Consider the following 11,931-nt stretch of genomic DNA (forward strand, 5'->3'; position numbering starts at 1 on the left):
TGAAGGTCAAATAATTGAAATTTTCAATTTTTTGCTGTAACTGGCTATAACTTTGATGTTAAATTATTATTAAATTTTGATTAAATTGTCACAGTTTTGTTATTTATATACGGTTTGATTTATACTTTGACAAAGCAAGACTTTCTACCAAATAAACATATTGATTACCTTGACCTCAAATTGAACTTGACTGTAAAGGTAAAATTAATGAAATTCTATTGGCAATAACTTTGTTATTTATCAATGGATTTACTTCATATTGAGACACAACATCTTTAAGGTCAGGTCTCATGTATATTAAACTCAAATTGACTTTGACTCATGTATAACATTGACCCTGAAGTTCAAATAGTTTTATTTTCACTTATTTTTGCTATAATTGGCTGTAACTTTGTAATTAATCAATGTATTTGTTTTCATACCTAGACAAAACAACCTTTTGGAAGGTTAAAATGACTGACCTTAAGCTCTTAACGACCTTGACACTGTAAAATTCAAATTATTGAATTTTGGTTAAGTTGTCATAATTTTGTTATCTATATATGGATTTGATTCATACGTTGACAAAACAAAACTTGTTACCAAACAGACATGTGGATGACTTTGACCTTTAAATGACCTTGACTGTCAAATTATTTATTTTTGATGATATTACCTTAACATTGTCATTTATATATGGAAAGGATTCATACTTGGACAAGACAACAAATGTGACTGGACAAACCTATAAAAGTTTTTTTTTTTAAAAAGGGATAACTTATTTTTTCTTTAATAATTTTTTAAAGATTTGTCTCAGCTGTTTATTTCTTTGCTTTAAGAAAAAGTAAAAAATCGAGCGTTGTCACCACCTGGCAGTGGCTCATGTTGTGTAGTTGAAATACTTTGGTGTTGTTCAATAGTTTTACCAAAATATAATAAATATGATAAACTTATTTTTACCATGAACCAGACTAAGAGTGGTTGAAATAAAGGTCCCCCCTTTGTCACACAAAAAAAAATTAAAAATTGTTCAAATTGATATTTAAACATACGCTGGTAACCATCAGTGGCATAACTGAACACATTTGTAATGTAGACCTATTTGTTTAAGAGGTTTGAGAGGGTGGATATTGCATTATTAAACAATGCCTTTATGTCCATCATTTATGTATATTTGGAATAATATTTGTGTTAATACTTTCAGATAAACCAAATCGATTTACAATGAATATCAATTTGAAATTTGTTATTGAGCATTAAAGAAATAATAGTAAAAATTTGTTTTCATTACAGCTCAAAAGATTACATGTTATTGTATGCAATCAATAACTTTGTATTTTATTTATTTAAGATTTAACGACTTGTATGTGAATGTTATATAAATTGTATAGCAATCAGAGTTAACCCCATTATATTTATACATTACCAGTACATCCGTCCATACTTTTATTAGGTTAACTTATTGGTAAATAATCATGGTAGCTTCATGTGGACGCTGGGAACTTGGATTTTACTTTTTATAAACAAACAGAATTGTTTTTCATGCCAAATTAACTTATATTACCATGCCCTGTATGAATTATGAATTATTTTTGAAAAAAAAAAGTCTGATTTTAATAAAGCTTCATACTGTTTTGATTTAGGTGATCACTACTTAGATAGATCCTATAAAATTGTTATTGCCCGCCGATGGAATCGGGAGGGGGGTATTGTTTTGGCGTTGTACTTCGGTTGGTCCATCTGTCCGAATTTCGTTTCCGCGCTAGTTCTCTGCAACTACTGACTGGAATTCAACGAAACTTTATGGGAATCATCAATATCAAGAGGAGATGCACATATCATCGGCTTGTTCCAGTCAGTCTCTTCAACTCAGAGTTATGGCCCTTGAATAGTTATGCATTATGTGTATAGAGCAAAAATTGTTTCCGTGCTACTTCTCTGCAACTCTAACTGGCTGGAATTCAACGAAACTTTATGGGAACCTTCAATACCAAGAGGAGATGCGCATATCGTCGGCTTGTACAGGTCAGACACTTTAACTCAGAGTTATGGCCTTGATAAGTTATGCATTATGTGTAAAGAGCAGAAATCGTTCCACTCTACTTCTAGGAGTTCAACGAAACTTTATGGGAACCATCAATATCAAGAAGAGATGCGCATAATGTCGCCTTGTTCCTGTCAGACACTAGATCAGAGTTATGGCCCTTGATTAGTTATGCAGTATACATATAGAACAATAATGGTTTCCGCGCTACTTCTCTGCAACAACTGGCTTGAATTCAACGAAACTTTATACCAAGAGGAGATGCGCATATCGTCACCTTGTTCCGGTCAGACACTTTAATCAGAGTTATGGCCCTTGATGAGTTATGCAGTATGCATATTGAGCAATAATCGTGTCCGCTCTACTTCTCTGCAACTTCTGGCTGGAATTCAACGAAGCTTTATGGGAATCATGCAAAAAAGCAATTTACATCTCATTGGCATGTTCAGATATAACTATTTAACACAGAGCTCTATTATTGCCCTGAATATTTTTCATGTACAAGGAATATTACTGTTTACACCATGATAAAAATATATAAATAAAGCCTTATGTCTTCAGTTGTTGTGTTAGTAATAACCAGTACTCGGCGGGGGATATAAATTCAACAAATTTGCTTGTTAAATATGATCTAAAATTCAATGGCTTCTAGAGGTCATGACCTAACAGTGTTTTCCTTATATGCACATAGAGAAAACTCTAGTGAACAATAGATGGTTATTATTGTACTCGTGTCATCATATGACACTGTAGAATGTATGACTCCTTACTTAGTCACAATTTTTGTACTATTTTTAGAAAAAATAAATTCTAGATATCTATGCAGATTTTTAGTTGATAATTATAATTTCCTCTTCATCCATGTCCATGTTAGGTCCTTTAGACATTGGAATGTAATGTTTTCATAAGGACTTCAGGTCCGTGACCAAGTGGTTAGGGTCGTGGACCTCATATAGCTTGCCCCTCATTGATGTATTATTTTATATGAGAAAGTAGCCATCCAGCTTACATAGCATCAGTGGTTCTGAGGTGCTCAGTCTTGCCTAAAATAATGCACGGAGGGGCGTCTGATGTCTTCCTCCACTAGTAAAGCTGGAGGTCAAAGTTGCCATGTGATCTTTTAAAAACTTAGTTTGACTAAAACCCCGACTAAGAATATTAAGGAATCACTTGTTCCTTTCTTGTGTGGGTTAAAAATCTGCGATTCTTTCATATGAGGAAGTTTGATGGTTCTCTAGTGTTTGCTGGTACAAATTTGTGGCTGATGTAAATATCGTTGAGGTTTATTAAATTTCACAAAGCATCTCATTACATTGACAAAGAATTCGGATATTTTGAGAGAAGAGCATCATGACAAATTAGATTACTGGAGTTAATTTGGCACATATTGCGATATATCAAGATTCCTTAAACTTGCCGGCGAATGCTTCATCGAAAAACTTTGTCACTCTATGAAGAGCAACGTAGTGGACTTAAAAAACAGTGGTGGCCAAGATACAGGACAACCTTGTGTCTATAATCATTCGGGACCAATATTTATGTGTATGAACAGGCAGCTGGGCACTTTAACATGATAAACGCATGCGAACTGTTTTACAATTATAGAGGTGAGTGCTTTACATTGGCAACCGATACCCCACAATATCACAATTGGCCGTTTTGAAAGTAGCTTTATGCAACGGAGAGGTGTATATCACGTTATTAGAAATGACAATCGTGTGGCAAGTTTGTGTATATGCGCCCCATGGCGCTTTGGAATCTACATCATTGTCGATGCAGAAATTAATTGAAACTTTATTCACTCAGAGTGTAAAATGATGATCGAGTTCCCTTGCAGTCCAGATTGTGATGTTAATGAGTTGTTACTGAATATATCGTATTTGAATGAGATAATGCAAAACTTAGTTTGAGAAGCTGTACGTCACGACTTTGTAGAAACCATATATCACGATCCGCGGAAAATCGAGGAAGTCTGAGAACAAATAAAATCAAGTTATTACAAGAATGCAATTTAACTTACATGCGTAAGAAAACAAACTGTCTTGCTGTTCTTTTGCTACTGAAAATTGTTTGAAAATAGTGGTATTACTGATGTTACACGCACATATTGGGCAAGGCAATTAATTAATGCTTCTCTCGTGCTTTATAAAATTCAAAAAATGAAGTACATGAAGTAAATAAAATAAAGTCTGTAAATTTCGGTAAACAATGAAGCACACAATTCCGTCAGTAATGATGAAAGCACAGCAAAAAAATTAACGTACGGGTTTGTGTGAATAATTGCACAACAGAAAATGCTTAACATATGCCGGGGAAACCGATTTTTCGAAATTATATATGATTCTATAGATCGATATCTATCGATTCCCCTAGCAAAGGAATCCGTTTATTTTCGACTGTTACTGACTATAATGATGAGGCCTCGCTAATGTTGCGTAATCATTTCAAGACTGATACTTGTGCATGTTGTTCACCTGTTAGCGATAACGACACTACAATGGTCGGTTTCTGTTCTGGTGTGGGTATCCAACCTTTTTTTTTTTTGATAAGCATAAATACAATACTTACGCAATGTCAAGAAATGAAATGAAACGGCTGGGTGGGGGGGACGGTAGGGGATAACAACAAAAAAAAAAAAAAACGATTTTCACATTATTTCTTTTCACGGATCTCCATTTTTTCAGTTTTATACGCCCAGATTAATGATTAAAATATTTCCACCACTGCTGTTTGCAGTGAAATAAAATAAACAAAGTTTTATAAACGTTTTCAAAACTCGTTATTCATTTCACGACAGGGGCGGAGCCATATTTAACACAGTACGTGTGACGTCACACGCACTCGTCACTGCATTTGAAATAAAATTGAGCGATTATTTTATACTATTTCACGTTAAAAGTAAATCGAGCTCGCTTTGAGGCTTTGCCTTTTTCATAATATGAAAAAGGCAAAGCCTCAAAGCGAGCTCGATGTACTTTTTACGTGAAATAGTATGAAATAATCTCAAATGCAGTGACGAGTGCGTGTGACGTCACACGTACTGTGTTAAATATGGCCCCGTCCCTGTCGTGAAATGAATAACGAGTTTTGAAAACGTTGATAAAACTTTGTTAATTTTATTTCACTCTATAATTTTTCAAGCGAAATAAAGATTATTTTAAGTGAAATAAATGTAAAACTTAAAACGTTTGCGACATTAAAATAGCGTTCTTGATTTGTTTGTTTTGCACGTGCTGTTTGGCGCTACATTGTGACGTCACGTAAACAATACTTTAAACGTCTGTACAGCGTTAACGACTGAATAAAAGATATTGGTGTTCGGATTCATTTTCTTAGTTAGACCATTTTCTTTCATTCTAGATAGTTTTCACAACAAAATTCGACAAAAAAATGTTTTTATTTATCAGATTTCAGACAAAATGGCGCTTTCGATTTTTATTTTTTATACACAGCTTCCGTTATTGTGGTTCCCTGTCCAATTATGGGTCCCATAGACGTGCGCGGGTGACCAATCTACACATCCGTTTTCAGTCAGAATTCCTCAGTTTTTACCGTTATCTTTAAATTCGAAAGGTTGCGATGTGTCCAATTTGAAACTTTGGACGAAAGTTTTCAAAACCATCACTTAGCAGGTACTCGCGTTACCGTAAAGCTCGCTTTGCGATCAGGCCCTTCGGGCCAGCTCGTCGAGCTCGCTATTACTTCTACTCGTATCTCTTAGTGATTACGTACATCACGGATTTATATTACATGTTATATAAATCCGTGCGTACATGTACATATATTTGAGCTATACTTATTTTTTTAGTCGTATATTCAAGGTCTTTGAAACAGACCATTCTATTTGAAAGACCTTGATATATTTAATAAAAAAGTATTTCAGTTATTAAAAGTAAGATATAAATAAATGTATTTTTGTTGTTGTTTTTATTGCCGGACCAATCGCAGAATCAGATTTTAGTTTATTGGCGTCCGCGCCGAAGCGCGGCGCCCCTTTATGGAATGAAATCAGATTTTGTGAAAGGGCGACAGCAACTTCTCGAGCCTTTTAGTCGGTCATAATAAAAGCCGATCATTCCGATCGGTATGAGGCTGCTTGATTATTAATTAAAAGTGAAATGTCGCGATATGTAAAATGAATTTTCAAACATTTTTTTCAAATGAAATAACCTTTTCCGTCAATAAATCACGCTCTTCGGGTTTTTTTTATTCATCATTTTGTAGTTCATAGTACGTTATTGTTGTACATGTATCCGAAAGCTATAAATAGAATGATGAGTTGATGACCTAAACATTCCGAAAATCTATTTATAGAGGGATGTACTCCTATCGGAACATCCCGGTCTCTCCCGGTCTATTTTGACCGGGATTTACTAGTGACCGGCGAATAGTATCACACGTTTATTGTCCGGTCTCTCCCGGATTTGGAGTAGATGTTTTATATCGTTACAGAACAAATATTTTCCAAAACGAATGTTTGTCACTTTGTTTGGTTACAATAATTAATAAACACAGATAAACTCTAAAATTTATTGATTATTACACAGATATACATACATAGTCTATTCAACTCCGTGAAAAAGGGTAGAAAACGTAAAATCTCAGTATTGAAATAGCACATAAAACACAAAAAAGAAAAGAAAACAATATTCAAAAAATCTGTATTTTTTTTTTTTTTATTAAAATAGATATTATAATTATTGTATAATAAACAATTATGCTCAACATGATCAACATGGTAATACAAAAATTCATATGATATTTTCGGAGTTATTGATAAGATTATTAAACGTGATAAAAAGAAATTGTATACTGCATTTGTAGATTTCCGCAAGGCATTTGATTTAACATATAGAAATGGTGTTTGGTTCAAATTAATTGACACTGGTGTCTCAGGTAAAATGTTAAAAATTTTAAGAAGCATGTATGAGGGTGTGAAATTATGTGTACGTAATAATTGCTCACTAACTGACTTTTTTGATAGTTACATGGGCTTGAAGCAAGGGGAGCCATTATCTCCCTTTTTGTTTATTATGTTTATTAATGATATGCAAGATCACTTAGCTGACGATAGTATAGATGTTTTTACCATTGAGGAATTACAAATTTATTTGTTGTTGTTCGCAGATGATACTGCTTTATTTTCTTACTCTGAACAAGGTTTACAAATTCTACTTAATAAATTGTATAATTATTGTAGGAAATGGGGTATTGAAGTTAATTCAGATAAAACAGTTGTAATGGTTTTTAGACAAGGTAATAGACCTTCAAATATATCGCTTAAGTATGACAATAAAATTTTAAAACAAGTTTAAACATTTACTTATTTAGGAGTAACGCTATCATCTAATGGAAGTTTTTATCAAGCTCAAAAATCATTGTCTGCCCAAGCTTTAAAGGCTCTTTATTCTTTGAACTCCCTTTTTGATAATGTTAATTTAGATATTGAAGATAAATTAAAACTCTTTAATTCAATGGTATTACCAATTTTATGTTACGGATCTGAAATATGGGGTTTCCATAAATCTCCGGACATAGAACGTGTATACTTAAAGTTTCTAAAACAAATACTTGGTGTTAAACAACAAACATGCAGTACTGCAGTTTATGGAGAATTTGGTGTATTTCCTTTATATATAGTACGTAAAATTAGAATAATTAAGTTTTGGTATAAGATTAAAAATATGCCTGACTCAACTATGTATAAATTAATGATGTTGCAGGGACGAAATAATACATTGTTAAATAGTTGGTCATGTAATGTAAAAAAGTTATTAGATGACCTTGGTTTTTCTTACCTGTGGAATTGTGATAGAATATCTGAAATGAATGTTAAATTAATTATTCAAAGAATCCATGATCAATATTTACAACAATGGTTATCTGAATTAGGCTCATCTTCTAAATTAGATTATTATAGAGAATTTAAGTTAAACTTTATTCAAGCTAGTTATTTAAATACTGTTAATGTCGAGGCACATATGAAAGCACTAGCGAGATTGAGATGTTCATCACACAACTTAGAGATTGAAGAAGGTCGATATAGGAATATTATTAGAAGCGAAAGATTATGTAGAAGATGTAATATGAATCAAGTTGAATCAGAGTATCATTTTTTTGTTAATATGTCCTTTTTATAGAGAATTGCGTTTAACTCTTTTAGATAATTATTATTACATATGGCCTAATATGAATAAATTCAATAAGCTTATGTCAACAACCAAAAGATCTGTTATATTAAAACTTGCAAAATTTGTCTATCTGGCTTTAAAGAAGAGAAACGAGAGTGTTGTTGTATAATAAAATATGTATTTCTTTAAACTATTTTCCATATTTTTGCTTTATATTATTTGATATGTTAAATATGACATGTCTTGTATTGTATGTGTTTATGTGTACTTAAAACTGCCCATCTTTAGTTAAAACATGAACATGAAAAATGAATTATATATTTTCATACTTTTCAATATTATATTACTTTTGTTAATATAACCGCCAATTATGTGTGGCGAAAAACATGTATATATGTTTATGCTAATAAATACTTTGACTTGACTTGGTAATATAACCAGTGTCATATTTTTACTAAGTGTGAACAGATACCTTAAGAGGGGTCTTCGCTAAAAGCGATAACATAATGAGGGACAATTGCACAAGTGTGCTGTTGATCATACGTTACACATGTGGATTATAAATGATTGTTTACATGTATATCCGTTGCTATTAATAATCACGATCATAAAGAAATAACAAGTAACATTCTAATCTCTAACATGCCAATCAAAGTTCATAATGGACAAAGTCTTTCGTCCATTCATTGATAAGTGATATACAATTCTGGTAAAAAACCAATTAACAATTGAAAAGTTGTCATCATAATTATGTCTACTAGTTCATCTTCACTTGCTGCATTTCTTGCTTGGACGCCCTTTGATGCTTTGCATCAATGCTTTTCTTGTCGCTCTTTATAATGACGGCCAGTGAATTGTTCCCATATATGTAAATTATTTACGCAAATGAAACTATAAGGGATATTGTTCAGCGAACAATCAACGACAAGATTGATAAGATTTATCTCTTAGACCTGATCGAATTTCTCATTTCATATATATATATACATGTACATTGTAATTATTTTAGCTTTCTTTATTTGAATATTTTTTTTGTAAATATGAAAGAGAGAAACTTCAATGATAATGTTTGACGAACAATTAAAGACAAAACTGATGAGATATGTCCCATAGATTCTGTTTGTTTAAAAATCAGGAAATGGATAATTGGGGAAAATATCAATTGTCCCCTTTGTTTGTTTTTAATTAAGCAGTTACCGCTCCCATTTTGGTAATTGAGCGTTAATTGAATGGCCTTGATTGATTTGATAGTAATGGAATATGAGTAAATATTTGAAGAGGAATTAGAAACATCGATATAATAATGATTAAATATTTATCATGTTAAAAAAATATCATTGTAACGAGATTCGTCGTTTACATCACGTTCATAAGACGCATGCTTATACGAGTATTTAATTGTGTCTCCACAGCCAGTCCGCATTATTTCAGGCACAAACGGACACCCGTGTAAAACCACCGACGTTCCGTAAGCTAGCCGGATAGCTTCCTCACATGAAAGAATTCAAAGTCCCGGGCGAGATTCGAAGCCACAGCGGTGAGGGGCATAAATGCAGTGAACTTCAAAATAATAATGATAATAATTATTATTACTATTATTATTATTATTTACATTGGTTATTTACTGCCGAATTAAATCCATTTTTTCACGCAATCTTTCAATACTGATAAAATTTATTTTTTCGATATTGCAATGTTGCCCTTCACAGAATGCGCATGCGCGAAATGCAACATTTGTTTCTGTACAGTAAAATATGAAGTAATTATCTATATGGCCAATGAGTAATTTTAACATACTAAAAAGGAACTCCACTGAGGTCTAAAGGCAAAAAACCCATAAACTTTGAAAATCTTACAAATATCAAATGAAACACTAAAAAGAAAAATCTGCAAAGGATAATATTATGAAAATATACATTTTGTATTCAAAATTGAAAAATTGAATTTGAAAATCGATTTTATATGCGATGATTAGCCGAATTTTAGAGAAAAGCGTTGCAATGCTTTTCAGTTTTGGGCTATTTTTCACAATATACATAATGTACATGATTATTCCGGAAAAACAGGATGAGGGATTAAGCTAAAAATTTGCACACAAGTGAATAGATTAGACCTAAATCAAATGGTACACAAAGCTCCGATAAAAATATGTTCAGCCCCTCATGTCAAAAAAACCTCAGTGGAGCTCCTTTAACAGGATACCAAAATAAGGTGTGTCATTATCTTTGTTAGCAGGCCTCAATGTCATTTTTATCTGTTATTTCAGAACAAACTGCTCATAGCGGCCATTTTTCTTGAACAGTGCAACTTTTCTGAAGAATAATTGGGAGATCACTGCTCGATGATCGATTACACAGTTGCCGCTAAATGTCACAACATTGCCGCAAAATATTGCAACCGCAATATAGACAGGACTGATTTTAAGAAAATATGAATGCTAGAGGCATTTTATAGTACAAGTTATATCTTGAGTGTTTGAACCTAATATGGGTATGCTGAAGACGATGAGGGTGGATACCAAGAAAATAAAATTGACCTTGACCTTCAAAAGGTCAATTCAAAATGGCCACTTAAAAATACTAAAATAGGTCATTAAGACTATTTTTTTAATTAATTATTCTTGCCAAAATCAAATGATTTTTCAATATGATCAGATTTTAATGAGATTGGCCACCAAATATAACGATTATAAGCCTAATGGCTCAATTAACAGTTATATACAGTACTGTTTTACAAGCGCGTTAAAGTATAAGACTAAGATTGAAAAAAGTCACGTTTTATGTTTTGTTTACTTGACTTATATTTAACAATAAACTTAGTTTCAAAATCCTTCTTAATAAATATAACCACAGAATAAATATTTCGTAATAACGAATCAATATTTCGTAATTAAGATTTTATATTTCGTTAAAACGAAATAAGGCTGCCTTTCAACAATTCCAAGTTTCCAATTTCCTAGCCACTTTTTAAATGTTTACACATCTGTCAACACTTATTTATTGTCTGTTACAATCCTCAAATATGTTTTCTTTCTTTTAAAATGGTGTATGACTAACAAATCCAAATGGTATCCCGCTGAATCAAACACAATTATTTTCCTCCCGTGAAATACACAACTTTAAAAAATGGCCGCCGCTTACATTTTACAGAGCCAGGCCTGATATAAATTCGCAGTAAGTAATATGGATTGATGGTTGGACTTTTTCTCCTACTAAAATTGTTTGTTTTTATTCTTAAAATAAACGATAATTCATTTTTTTTAATAAAATGAATAATATCATCGCAATTTAACGTTGATTGTCGAACTTATTTTCAGCCCAAGACTTCTTGTATTTTATGAGAAATTCGACTAATACATGTACATAATAGAGGTTACCAGTGGGGAAACTAGATTTTAATATTAAAGTTAATATCAAGGAAATTTCGTTTTTACTTATTTTTAAGCATAAAATAAAAAGAAAATGTGTTTGTTTGTTGTGTCAGATGTAATTTTATTTCATCGAGTGAGCTTTAAAAAACAGTATTCACACTCGTGGCTACGCCACTCGTCGGAATACTGTTTTTAAAGCCCACTCGATGAAATAAAATTTCATCTTACACACCAACAAACTAATATCCTCTATATACATGTACTCCATATTAATTCTCGTAAACTTTACTTACGAAATCGAAGTGGAATCTAATATTTCAATGAGTGTTGTAATGTATTTCATAATTGACAGGTCAAATAAAATAAGACTATACAAAATAAGCAATTAGGCTGTGTATACAAACAAA

The sequence above is a fragment of the Ruditapes philippinarum genome, unplaced genomic scaffold (assembly GCF_026571515.1).
Source record: "Ruditapes philippinarum isolate M1 unplaced genomic scaffold, ASM2657151v2 ctg2990_1_1_1_1, whole genome shotgun sequence".
Taxonomy (NCBI): domain Eukaryota; kingdom Metazoa; phylum Mollusca; class Bivalvia; order Venerida; family Veneridae; genus Ruditapes; species Ruditapes philippinarum.